We start from the raw sequence: 13999 nt of genomic DNA on the forward strand, positions 1-13999 counted from the left end.
TTGCGAGCACGTCCCTGGGCCAAATAACTTCACATTCCTGAGTTGCAGTCCTCGGACTTATCTACAAGCGTGACTCGAATTGCTGTCAGGATTTCAGCCTATTTATAGTTTCTTAACGAGGCTGTGACAAAGGGTTGTCCGGCTCCTACCCGCGGGCAAATAACATGGGGTGCTACTGGCAGGGCAGCAGGATTTCGGACCTCAGGGGGCTCCTCTCCCCTTGCTGCAGGAGGAGGATAACTTGTGGCTGCTGGAGCCCTTGCAGGAAGGGACGGTGTGCCGCTTTCCTCTGCCTTTCCCAGGGATGACGAGTTAATTCAGCCGGAACGACGCTCGTTCATCGAGTTTTGTGGTTTATCTGAAAATCGAAATCTGGTAATTTCCAATGCCAGCCGACGTAATGCCCCTTTAGTTCAGGTTTTGGACAACTCCAGTCGATTATCACAGTGGGTTTAACGTGAGACGTAGGCGGGATGAAGCTGTGTGGAGACCTTGTGGGCAGGTTTTCCTGGCGGTGTGCGTGTGTGCGAGGCACGTCCCGCTTCCTTCGAGCTCGTGCTAGAACCATCCACACGTGCACGCTTAAAGCAGCAAATGCAAACCTGAAAATTTTAAAATGAGTGTTTGACTTTTTATTGGGTGATAAATTGCTTCTTACTCTTATAAAGTCCGCAGGTGTTTATGTCCACTCTTGTACGCCTAGTTAAAACTTTGGCTACAATAGGAATGCTTTGAAAATAGCCAGTGGTTCCTCAAATTGATTATTAAAATAGAATTACCTGCCATGCATCACATTAATCTTTGTAGTGTTAAGTTCTGCCCATTAACCCTCCCGATCCCTTTCATCCTGGCGTTTCCCCGGGCTGTTCGGTTCTTTCCCAATTTCCAACCCTTTGCTCTGGGATCGAGCAGGGCCCCACGCTTGCCACATGCACCAACCCCAGCCAGCGCTGAGCCGGGCCCTGGTGGGCTCCAGGCTTGGAGAGGTCTTTCAGTGCAGGCCCTGGGATTTTAGGGCAAATGAAAAGTCCTGAAAATTAAACATTTGGAGGGAGTGAAGAGTTAACGGATCCCTGTTGAATTCTTATGCACCTAGATACAAAGGAAGCCTGCAAGATCCTTGCTTGGCTTTCCACCTCCTGGGTATGGTGCCTTCTGGGGAGGCTCCTCGGCCACCTCCGGGGTCATAAGGGCATTTCCTAGAGTTCTGCTATATTTAGAGCAGCTTCTGCCAAAAAGTTGTGTTTCCAGGCAGAGAAGGAGCAGCCAAATGTGACGGGAACCTCTGGCCACCCCACGTCCACCTGCCCGCAGGGTCCTACTGCTTGGCCCGAGGAGGAGCAAACTGGGGGAAGCAGCAGTGGGTACACACTCGGTGTGGGTTTGTTCAGCTGTGGTGCACCAAGTATGAGTGGCAGCATGCTAAAAAAACAAACAAACAAACAAAAAAAACCACATACATATCAGACTATTTTTCCATCATGTTGGGCATCACTGGTAGAGTTTCCCTGATCCTCCAGAATTTTGGCTTTCTTTCAAAATAGGAAAAGTTAAAGCACAGTAAAAACCCCAGCTCCTTGGACAGGAGGCCAGCATCCACGTTAATCAGCTGGTGCATTGAATCGTCCTGTGTCCAGTAAGTGTTAAAATGAGCAAGATATCAGGGGTGTTTTAGGCGACTTTTGGCTCAGGACACGCACGTGCCAAAGCCGGCTGGCTCAGCTGGGCACTTAGTAACCGGGAGCATGAGAAGGGTCTGAGCTCGGAGGCTTCCAGACTCTTCTGTAATGGAAGTAATGAGCGTTACAACTGGGAACAGCCACAGTCCTCAGCATCCCGTGCCAGAGCACGTGCCTTGGCAGGGGAACTGCTGGGAAAGCTTGGAAAAGGGAAACTGGGAGCGCTCTGCCCTTGGGGTGCCCATTGCAGGGCCGGGGAAGGAGTGGGCGTGCAGTGGGAGGGTGGGCGAGCAGCAGCGCATCCCCAGCACCTTGTGGTGAGCTGCCAGGGGCTGGGGTTGTTGGCAGCAAGGCTTTACAACATCACTTGGCCAAGGGATTGCTGCAGTTTCCACAAGGTTTCCAAACCTTCCTCGAGGAGCAAATTCACGCACCTTCTGCTCAGGCAGCTGCACACCCATCATTGACCCATCTTTATGTCTTACTGATGGAGAAGGTAAATCCTCCTTCTCTTAGGTAACCACAGTAGCAGGGATCCTGCAACTTTTTTGGCCACCCACACATCCAACCCTTTCTATATTTTATTTTATATTGGACTATGTTTTGTTATTTTTTTTTTTTCCGCAGAAGTAATTAGTATTTTTAAGGGGGTGGTTGCTCCATGCACACTCCCCATATCCAACCAGTCCCTAACTGCCCAGCACTGAGGACCCCTAAAAGGGGACCCACTGCTGGGGGGAGTCCCCAAAGCCCCCAAGCACTGCACACCATGCTTGGGGAGCCCCAGGAAAGGGGTGCCGGGAAAGGGCTCCCCCACGTCCCGCCACCGGCCGGGGTGAGGGGAACCCACCCTCCAGCAGCGCCGGCAAAGCCAGCCTGACCCGAGCAAATGAAAATAATCAAAAGTAATTAGAAGCGTGCTGGACTGCTCCTCGGAGATCTGTGCGAGAGAATAAACATGCCGGAGCCCTCCGAGCCACTGCAAGGCCCATGTCGGAGCTGTTAGGTGCCCTGACCTTGTCCACATAAAGCCGTGATTTATGAAGTGCAGGGCACAGCAGCAGGGCTTCTGTCTTCTCCAGAAGAACCAAATTACCGAGGTGGAGATTAACATGCTTTCAGTTGGGCCCATTTCCAGACCAAGGGAAATTTTTTATTTACATTTTTTTTTTTTACCTTTAATTTCCTCCTCCTCTCCCTCGCTCCAGAGCTGCCTCTGGCCGGGAGGGACGAGCGGGAGGGCAGGGGGCCGGGGAGGGTGGCGAAACCCCGGCTGCCACCGCCACCGCCGCGAGGGCTGCGCCAGCAGCAGCTCCTCGTCCTGAGACAGGCAGCCGTGCCGGTGGTTTGCTCGATTTGATCTATTTATTATTATTTTTTAAGTCGGTATCTGCGGCGCAGGACGGGGGGGGATTTGCATGCAGGACTTGTGCCTCTTTCCCTGCTCGGCGCTGCTTTCCTGGGTCTGTCCTGGGGCGTCTGGTCCGTCGGAGGGCTGCTGTTTGCCGTGTTTGTTTTATTTTCCTGCTCCTTGCCCCCCTCCCTAGGATTTGAAGCGCTTCACCACGGCGTTAGCCAGGATGCTCAGTGTTGTGTTTAGTCACCTTGAGGAACATAACATTAAACCCCACTTACAGATGCGGTTACCAAGCGGCTCGCTCTATAAACGCCCGGCTAACATCGAGCCGAACGCGAGCACCGACGGCCCTCTAAAAAATCACCAGCGGCTCGTCTGCTTTTCCCCCATTGTCCCCGGCAGTGTTTGTCCACAGGAAGCCCATTAAAAGCGGACAGTGCAGTTATTTCATCTGGCTTCGGCTGAGCTGCTTGGCCGTGCTTTAATGATGTGCTGGAATGCGCGATGCCCATAGGGTCTCCATTATGAGAACTTTTACTTCTGGGACGACCATGAAGTTAAAGGCTTAAAAGAGGCATCAGTTTACAGCCTGGTGGGAATTACTAGCAGACTCGAGCACTAACTCCTTACTGCCTCCACTAATATAGCGACTTATTTTAAATAAACAATCGCAAAAGGGACCCTGTGGAAATATCGGGGCCTCTCGAAGCGCCTACCGAGCCGTCCACGGGGAGGGCGGAGAGGCTGCAGATGTGTTTCAAAGGCTCTGGCTGGAAAGAAGGAAAACACGCGGGGGTGCGCGGGGCATCTGCTGGGGGGGGGGGGTCACCTTCATCCTCCTCCTCCTCATCCTCCTCCTTCTCCTCTTCCTTCTCTGCTCCAGCCAAGCCCCCGCGAGCGGCGCGCGGACCCAAAATGGGGTTTTTCACCCCAAAACGGAGAACGGCCCGGGGGGGAGGGCTGCGAGCCGCCCGCCCCCGGCCGGTTCTCGGTCCCGCTGCCGGTCCCTGCCCCGCTGCCGGTGCGGGGGCTCCGTGTCCCGGCCCCGGGCACCACCTGGCGGCCGCAGGCGGGGCGGCGGCGGCGGAGCCCCGGTGCTGAGCGGCCCCGCTGCCGGTACCGGAGGCCCTTTTGTTTATCCAGCGGCGTTTCCTCCTTTTGTGGTAAAGCCGGGGGCATGGAAGGGGGGGCTCCGGCTCCTCTCCGGGGCCTCCGGCTCGGGCTATATGGGCTCGAGCAATCAGTTTCCCAGATTACTTGTATTTAATACACAATGCATCATAAAACAAATCCCTCATCCTGACAGGAAGAAAATAGAACAGCTCATAGCTCGAGCCGGTCCAATTTATGGCTAAATTAAAAAAAAAAAAAAAAAAAAAAAAAAAAAAGAGAGGGAGAGAGAAAGAGAGAGAGGGAGGAGAAAAGCCGGGCAGCTCCGGCAGCGGGCGGCCAGGAGCGGGGGGCGCGCCCCGGGTCCCCCGGTGCTGTGCGGTGCCAGCCCCCGGCCGGGTCCCCGTGCTGCCCGGTGGCTGTGGGGATGTGAGCGGGGCTCCTTCCCCTGCTCTGCCCCCTCCCCGCCTCGAACAATGGCCATTATCTGAAATAACAGTTCAATGTCACAGATAACAGGCCGCTGAGACGAATTAATCATCATCTCCTGGCAGCCGGCTTCTCGCCCTCCTCCTGCCCTCCCTGCCCGGCCCCCCCTCCGGGAAAGAAAAATCGACTTTTGGTCGGAGAAATGTATTTGGGGAGGAAAAAAAAAAAAAAAAGTGGGTGGCACTTCGGGATCGCGCAATAAATGTACAGTTCTGGGTTTTTTATATTTTTGCTGCACTCTTCCCCAAAAGGCGCCCGTGCCCGGGGGCTGCCGTGCGCAGCCCGGACGGGGCCGGGGCCGGGGGGGGTTTGGAGGGGGTCGGGGCCGCCTGGTGAGGAGGTGGGAGCGGGGCCGGTGCGGCTCCCAGCCCGGGATTCGTTACCGGCTGGGTGAAGGGGAGCTGGGTTGGGAAGGGGAGGCAAGCGGGGAATAAGCCGGGAAGCGAAAAGAAAAGAAAAAACAAACAAACAAAAAAAAAAAAAAGAAAGAAAGGAAAAGGAAAAGAAAAAGGGAAGAATAAAAAAGAGGGAAAGAAAGAGAGAGAAAAAAAGAATAAAAGTGGAAAAAGAGGAAAAATAAAAGAGGAAAAAAAAAGAGAGGGAAAAAAGTGGGAAAATAGGAAAAATAAAAGAGGAACTAAAGAGAGAAAAAAAGAAAAAGAGAGGGAAAAAGAGGAAGAGGAGAAAAGAGGGAAAAAAAAAAAAGAGGCAGAAAAAAAAAAAGAGGCAACATAAGAAGAGAGAAAAAAAAAAAAAGAGGGAAAATAAGATGAAAAAAAAAAAAAAAAGGAGGAAAAAAAAAAAAAAGCCGTGTTTCCCGAAGCCTCCCGTGGCAGTGCCGGCGATGTCGGCAGGAGCGGGGCTGCGCTGGCCGGGAGAAGCCGTCGGGGGAGCGCGGCCCCGCTGCCGGCCTCGCCCCCGGGGCGCAGCGACCCCGACGGCGGCCGGGGGCGGCGCAGGGCCGGCGGGGGGGCCCCGAGGTACGGCGGAGCCCCGGCGATTTGGGGATTTGGGGAGGGGGGGGGCGGCTCCCGGGGAGCCCCCGCCGAGGGGCCGGGCGGCCGCGACCCGGCGGTGACCCGGGGGGGCTGCGGCTTGGAGCGCCGCCGTCCGGGGAAAGGGGGACGGGAGGGGACCGGGCACGGGGCGGGGGGGACACACGCAGGGGGTGGTGGCCGCGGGGACGGGGACCTGGGGGGGGGGGGACACCGGGGCTGCCCCGCCGTAAGGGGCCGCCGGGGGAGCGGCGGGACCCGACGGGGTGGGCGGGGAGGGCGCTGCCCCGGGGGTGGGGAGGGGAAGAAGCGCCGCGGGCAGGCGGCGGGGGGGGGGAGGGAAGGGGAGAGCCGCCCGCCCCCCCGCCCGCCCACACTTTTCTGCCATCCCCGGCGGAGAAGTGAAAGAAGTTTGTTTGGTTGGGCGCTGCGCGGCGGCGGCGGGTTTGTTTGCTTTTTTTCCCTTTTTTTTTTTTTTTTTTTTTTTTTTTTTTTTGGGATTTTTGCTCCCTCTCGAAGAGGGCCGTGTGGTGGTGTTTTGTTTTTTTTCCCCCTTTCTTTTTTTTCTTTTTTTCCTCTCCCCCCCCACTTCCCCCCCCCCCCCCCCCCAACTCCTTTCTGCCGCTAACTTTCTTCGCACACACACACACTAAGGCAGCCGATAAGACCAGGAGGGGCCGAAAGGGGAAGGTGATGGCGAGCCGGCAGAAACCCGCCGAGCCCAGCCGCCGCTGAGCCCTCCGGGGCCGGCAGCCCCCCCCCCAACACCCGGCCCCCCCTACCGGCACCCCAAGCCCCCCCCCATTGCCCTTTCCCCCCCCCCAAATGCTGGAGCCTGCCCCCGCCGGGACCCCGACGGCCGCGTTTGACGCCGAGATGTTGCCTCCAGCCGCCTGAAGGATATTTTGCCCTCCCCCCCCCGGGCCCCCCCCCTTGCCCCCGCAGGCTCCCGGCGACACAAGGTAAGAGCAGCGAGCGCGGCGCCGCCGCTCCCCCCCCCCCCCCCCCCCTTCCACCCCCTCCTTTCAGCCTTGCCCCGTCGGTGCCCCCCGGGCAGAGCCCCCCCGGGACATGGAGGGGGGGGGGGGGGGGCGAGGGGCGACCCCCCTAAAAAAATAAATGAAAAAAAAATTAATCCAGGGGGGCATTGCAGGGGTGATGGGGAAGGGAAAATCCTCGCCATCCCCCAAAAAATAATAGTAAAAAAGCGCAGGGCCCTTGTTGGGGGTGGGGGGGGGGGACCCGCGGGGATGCGGCGTTACCGAAAGCTCGGGTTTTGGGGCCGGTTCTTTAGTTTTTATTATTATGACGATGATTATTTATTTCTACTCTTATTTTTGTTGGCGTTGCGCTGGGTTTGGGTGGCTTTCGCCTTGCTGGAGGGAGGCGGGGGGGGGGGGGGGAGGGAGGCAGCGGAGGTGGGAGCCCTGCCTGGCTGGGGCAAGCGGCGGGCGGCCCGACGGGCGGACACACGGACAGACAGCCGGGCGGACAGACAGCCGGACAGAAGGGGCCCGATCCTGCCACCCGCGGGGGCGGCGGGGCCGGGCCGGGGGCGGTGACAGCACCTGGGCAAAAAGCTCCCGGTCCCGGGGCGCATCCCCGGGGCTCTCCGCTGGGGCAGCGGCCTCCGGTTCCCCGTCCTCGCTGTGAGCCGGGGCCGCCACCCTTGGGATGTGGGTTATAGGGTGTGGGACATAGGCTATGGGATATAGGATGTGGGATATGGGGTGTGGGGCAGGCCCCCAGCGGGCAGCATCACGCCGCGATGTGTCCCGGCTGGGCAGGGAGCATCCTCGGGAGCTTGCGGCGAGCGTTTGGTGCCTGCACGATTGGAAGCGGTTCTCGCCGCCGCCACTCTTTGCGTTGTTTTCCCTTTTATTTTCGGGGATTTCGGCGTGGGGAGCAGTGGTGGTTGCTGCAGGAGGGGCAGGGGTGCGAGGGGGAGGCCAGCTGAAGGGTTCCCTGCCCAGCACGGGTCGGGGCGCAGCAGCACAGCCGGGCAGAGCCGGGGGGAGCTGCAAGCGGCGGAAACTCGGAAGCAAAAGCAGCAACCTCAGATGAAGCCACCACCGCCTCTTTTAGTAATTTCTGCGATATTCCCTGACGGATCGTGTGCCATTAAAATCGTAATTTTAACCCTAAATAATCACCGAGGAGTGCCAGGAAAATCAGACGGCTCTTACATTAACAGTGTTTCTTAGCAGTAATTAGACAACACCTCGGTTACATGTAGACATTTGTCAAGCCATTTTCCAGTACATTTGTTGTCCTTGCATTAATTTCTGTGTATTCTGACCATTAAAAAAAAAAAATTCCTCACCAGAGGAGCACATTTCTGTATAACTTGCCTAGATTATTATCCATTTGTTTATCTGAAAACCTGTGATTTATCTTTCGATTAGTATGCCCGGACAGCAACAGAAAGATTTACTCTTTCGTATTCTTCCTTTTAGATCTTGGATGAGTTTTGCAATGTGAAGTTCTGCATAGATGCCAGTCAACCAGATGTAGGAAACTGGCTCAAATATATCAAGTTTGCTGGATGCTACAATCAGCACAACCTTGTTGCATGTCAGATAAGTGATCAGGTATGTGGCGTTCACTTTCTGGACTTATTTTTTAAGGAACTTTAAGGTGTCACTGGAAAAAAATAACAGCAATTCACAACAGATTTTGGCCTGTTTGCTGTTATGGCAGAAGATAAGGCACAAATGTGAAATGCAGAATAGAGTAATTTTGATTATGGGCTGCAGACAATACGAATTTTCTATTTTTCCACGTTGCTATTCAATTCATAAACAATCTCTCTCTCCCTCTCTCTTTTTCTTTTTTTTTTCTAATCTTGTACCTGATAAAAATTGGGACTGCTTTCTTAGGAAAACAAAGCCAGTGTTTGCTGATTTTAAATTAGCAGCATTTTCTGTTCCAGTCCAACAGTGTTGCTAAATTAAGCCATTGTGTTAAGGAGAAACTTCAGTGTGAAGTTAATGGAAAGAGTGGAGGGGAAGATGCAAAACTGATAATCCTACCAATACAATATCGTCGCCTGCACAGGGCTTGGGATTTGAATGCACACGTGCATAATATTATTATGCCTTCTCGAACACTTTGCTCAAACTCATCATACTTCTGTGCTGAACCGGGATCTTTAATGGTTTTCTTTTTCTTTTCATTTATTGCGCTTAAATCCACTCTTTGTTAGGCTGAAACGTTATTTATCCTTGTTGTGTGGCAGAGGAAGGACTGGGATAGGGGGGAGGAAGGACGCAGTGAGGCATTTTGTTTTCAATTATGCTGATGAGTTATTAGGTGTTTCTTAAATCAAGGTTTGCTTTAGTCTGCAGATAATGTGTGTTGTTATGAAATATTTTAGTGGGTGAAGTTAGGTTAGGAAAGCTACGCTCCTTTAAACTAAAATATCTAAAACAGCAAAGCAACAACCGATGGTGTGTTCTTGTTTCAAATTTAAACTTTGGTACCTGCGACGTAGCATTTGGTTCCTTTAATCAGTGTTTCATTTTTCACCACTTAATTAACTGCATCAGGTGAATGTTAAAGATTATCTTTAGCTGATTTAATTGCTTTGACAGTATTGAAAGAAGAATCACAACCAGACACAAAGCTTCAATTAAAAATCATTCTTTCCAATCAAATTCCTTACGTAAAGGAAATGAATGTGAGACAGTCTGCTGGTTCCAGCAGCACCACCGCATTATGCGTTTAGCTCCTACGAGACAGTTGATTTAAGCCGGTTTACATGAACTTTTTCAGGAACTATGACAGAGGATTTTTTTAATTTTCAACTTTTAAAATTCACCCCCGAACACATGTAGCACAGAATGAGCCAGCCAACCGAGATATCATTTTATTTTTGTATATATATATAGCAGCTGGTTTAGCTAAAGAAGCCATAAAGATTATTAGTAAATGAAAAATACATTTTGCAAGTTGAAATATGTTTTACGCTGGAAAACGATAAATTCTCTCAACGCAGAGCATTTATGGAGCAGTGATACGAAAAGGAAACTAGAGCCTAATTGAAACAGCAAATCCAAATATTTTATGTTTAATAAGAGTTGGCATAAAGAGGTAAGGTTAGAAATGGAATCACGTGAATTGGTAGGAGCAACTTACTGCGTTTGCGTCGGCATTGGTGCTCTGCTGATAACTGAAAATACACGCCAGGCTGTAACATCGGCATCTGCCGCTGAGACGCAGACACGCACAGGCGTTTTGACGTTTTTGGAATGAAAGTTATGGCGCTTGTAACTTTCTCTTTTTTAGTGTTTACATTTCTGAGATTTGGTAATGGTGGCTGTACTGCTGCCAATAATTTCTTTCATTCACTGGAGACTTGTTATTTATTTTGCACGGTATCGTGCTGTTCATAATTCCATATTTTTATGGCTTATTGTTGCCGAGATTTGAAAATTAAAAATTGGTCGTCTTTCAAGTAGCGCGTTGTGAACTGCGCGCTGTCAGCAAGAGATTGTTGTTCATTTGGCCCTCTGGAAACGCTGCAAATTTACCCACAAAATTGTACACATACTCCAGCGTTTTATGACCAGAGCCTAAAAAGTTAATGCTAAAAATGTGCTCTCCATTCTTAAAGCGAAAAAGCTTTTCTAACAGCTCCTCCTTCTGCTTTCTTCTGGCACGAGCTCACGAGAGGTAATATAAAATAGAATAGGGAGGCAAACTGGGGAATGGACGTTACATGGCCAAACGTGTCCATGTGCAAGGAGTGACAAATGCAAGTCAGGGCTGAGCGTGCATGTGTGTGTGCGCGCTGTGTCAGTCTGCCCCTATAGATCCTAGACAGAAAAAAAAAAAATAAGAAAAAGAAAAAAAGCATGGGAAAGGCAGAAGACGTGCATGGGTCCTTGCAGGTAGCTGGAGTGCGGAGGCGATGCAGCCCCGCAGGAGTGCGGGGTGCGGGCTGAGCTGGGGGTGCACCCCTCATCCCAGGGGGACCCTCGGCACCCCTCGAGGCACGGGGAGCATCCCTGCCTTGGGAGCCCTCCTTCGCTCCTGAGGCACGGACACTTGATCAGCAGTAATTGTTCACCTCTAATTGCTTCAACTCATCTGTAAAATTTCACAAGCAAACATTGTGCCGTACCTGAAAAGGTAAAAGATCCTGCCAGCACTCTGAGCCTTGCGCTGGCCACAAGTTTATGCTACTAAATTCAGGCTTGACTGACAGACAGGTATGATTCCCAGACTGCTTGAGGCAGGGTTTAGGTGAAGCTCAGACCGACGTGTAATCTAGTCGCTCTGCTAAGCTGTACCTTCTGCATTTAACAAAAAGAGGGAAAGAAAAACATTTTTTGTTGTTTTCTCTATTAGACTTTTTTTCAGAGACATACCACCCCACCCCCCGATTCATGTTTGAGGTTAGGTTTCATCACTTAGGATCAACTTTACAAAAGGCCTGGGCTCTTTCATATAACTGTATAAATGAGCTTTGCTGAGATGAACAGCTCGATAATGGTGGGATGCAGTCAAAACATGCACGCTGGATGCAACTCGTATTTCATTTGATTGGAGGTGGAGTAGGGTTTAAAAGCTGCATTTTTTTTTTTTTTATTTCAAACAAAGTTGATCTAGGATTTCTCTTTGCTGTCTTCCTATTATCTCCTGTCATGCCCAATCTAACCTGACCGTATGTAATTCAAGATGTATATGAATAATAAAATTCCACAAACAGCACACTCTCATTTTTTCCTTTTCCCTAAAGAGACCTTAGTGTGTGCAGAGCTGCAAAGAGTCTTGTCACTATTATTTCCCTGGAATGTGTTTTTTCAGCTCAAAGTCAGGATTCAATAGCAGTTTCTGCTAACTTGGACGACTCCCCTCTGTTATCTATCATTAAATATCTATTAGTTCAACTTTTTAATGACTTCAGAACGATTAGCACTGGTAGGCTTTCTGGCCGAGCTGTCATCCCAGCAAAAGCATTATTTTTAGATATATATGTTAATGAAAGTGTGGTTGCAAATACAGCAGTAACTATAGCAATGGTGTGTCAGGGACTGTCACACGTTCCAAGCACATTTTCAAGCTGGGACCACAGTCACCTCCAAGCTATAATTTTTTTTCTTCTTTTTTTTTTCTTTTCTTTTCTTTTCTTTTCTTTTCTTTTCTTTTCTTTTCTTTTCTTTTCTTTTCTTTTCTTTTCTTTTCTTTTCTTTTCTTTTCTTTTCTTTTCTTTTGTGTTTTCTTTTTCTTTTTTTTTTCTTTATTTTTTTTCTTTTAGAAATGTAGTTGGTTGCAGTTTAAATCAGAGCTCCTGAAGTTGTTTCTATCTTGCTTGTTGCTTGCAAACGTCTGACACTGACATAGCCACATAGTGCTGTAAAAGTGCTCTTAGGTTCCAGGTCTCCTGGAAGATTCCCTTTGTTTTATCTATGGAAAACTGCAAGTGACTCAAGATCAACTTGTGGAGGCTGTGGTTTGTTGTGTGTGATGAAATAGGGTTTTTTTGGTGTTTTTGTGTGTGTGTGCGTTTCCCCCCTACTCAAGTATATGCCACTGAAATGGGAGAAAAAGCAGTAGAGTAACACGCTTAACAATGTGTGCAATGTCAGAGATATAAACCGAGGCGAGTGAACCTACTGCTGTAGGTTGCACCAGATCTGATCACATCTTACAAGTTTTACAAACTTTTGTAATCTGCAGGCACAGCTTCATGTTTCAGGTTTTACTGCCTGCGCCCCCCTGCCACGGCTTGCGGCTCGCAGGCAGAAAAACACCGAGACTTCTCCAGCAGCCCCAGACATAGAGCCACCTGCAAAAGTTGTGTATTTAAGGAATAGTTTTGAGGCTTTGTTGTCAGAGAGTGAAATTAAGGTTTTGGCTGTTATGGGTCAGAAGGGCATGTGCACACTGAGCTCACGCGGGGCCCTATTCCGCCGTGATTCCTCCTACGAATTATTAGTTTATTAAGAAAATAGAGCTTAATCCAGCTCCCACTGAAAACCTGTCTCCAGTGGAGCAGTGTTGTGTCAGCACAGGGCTGGTGGAATAAGGAGCTCGTCAGCTGTGGTTTTCCATTTGAGGTGATTTGGGTTGATGCTGGGCCTGAAACTCCTGCCCAGCCTTCTGTGTGCGCCTGTGCTATCTGCAGCCCGACACTCTGCCAGCGCTGCTGCTCACAGCATCGGCCTGTCCTGACGTGACCTGCGAGGAATTGTTCGGCACCAAAAATGGCAGCTAATTGTCGCCACTTCTGCGGGGCGATAAGCTTTTTATTGATGTTTAATAAAAGCAGTTGGGCACGCCGTCAGTGAGCAAGAACGCCGTTTTGTGATGAGAGCTGTCAAGTCCCACTTGCGCGGGGGGGTCCGGAGGATTACGGATGTCTGCAGAGACAGTGGGGCTGCCACTCACCGAGCACTTGTTGGGGCTCGTGAATGAAAGCGGGACGTGGGAGGGCAGCGGCGCCGTGCCCTCTCTGCAGATCTGTGTGCAGGTGGCCATCAGCAGGACGAGTGGGACCGTGACGGCATCCGCAGGAGCTCGGCTAGACATGGCAGTTCCTAACCTGGACCCTGGGCTAATATTCACCAGAAAACAACGGTGGAGGAAGACATGAGCATCACCGGAGAGGCAGCAGCGGCTTGGGGGATGCAGAGCAAGGGTGTCTGTGCAGGGACAGCCTGGAGACAGAAAGATGGGGACTGCTGATGCCATTTCACGTGGAATCCTCGCTGTGGCATCTCCTGCTCGAGCTGCCCAGGACACTCCAGGAAGCCAGGAAGAGCTGGACCCATGGTGTCACCTGCGGTGCTCCTGTCCCTGTCCCCACAGTGCAGGCCCCGGCTGAGGTCTGCCTGCTGAAGTGTTCCTCAGGCCTGGCTTGGGGATGACTCCTCACCCCAGCCCACGAAAAAACTCCTTTTCCTTTCAATTTATCACTTGCCTGAGCATGGCCAGAGGAGCCAGGCTCAGGTTTCACAGCGCAGCCCTCCAGCCGCAGCAGTTGTTCATCATGGGAGCCAGAATTGAACGTTCGCCGTTCGGACCTTTCCCCTCAGCTTTCCACCATCGTTTTCGGAGCTGGTTCTCCACTCATCTTCCCACTTGCACGTGACTGTGTGCACTGCAGCTCGCATGCGGGGCCCGAAATGCCACGTTTTTCCCCCAAAGCGGTGTGGCTGTTGGTGACGGCAGGCCAGCAGCAGCGGTGGTGAACGCTGGGCCCCGACGAAGCGGCCTGGGCCCCGCCGGGGAGCTTCAAAGCGCGCGGCCCCGGGCCCAGCTCACGGGGAGCGCATTTTCGCTATTATTTCAATTATTACAACTTCCTGAATAGGTGGAAGGTCATTCATAATTCACGCCTCTGTCATCTTTACACATGCCAA

The 13999-nt window shown here is 51.6% G+C and overlaps 1 protein-coding gene across 3 annotated transcripts in view; it reads left to right on the forward strand.

Moving 5' to 3' along the window:
* The first annotated feature begins 8092 nt into the window (after nt 1–8092).
* MECOM (MDS1 and EVI1 complex locus) overlaps nt 8093–13999 on the forward strand; it is a 45979-nt gene continuing 40072 nt past the window's right edge. For 2 of the 3 annotated variants that reach the window (XM_032193714.1, XM_032193715.1), the window contains exon 1: nt 8095–8221. The gene's annotated coding sequence lies outside the window, so the exon portion shown is untranslated. Of the gene's footprint in view, nt 8222–13999 lie in introns of all 3 variants that reach the window. The other variant, XM_032193713.1, reaches the window with a different exon arrangement.

The sequence above is a fragment of the Aythya fuligula genome, chromosome 9, assembly GCF_009819795.1.
Source record: "Aythya fuligula isolate bAytFul2 chromosome 9, bAytFul2.pri, whole genome shotgun sequence".
In the NCBI taxonomy this organism is placed as follows: Eukaryota; Metazoa; Chordata; class Aves; order Anseriformes; family Anatidae; genus Aythya; species Aythya fuligula.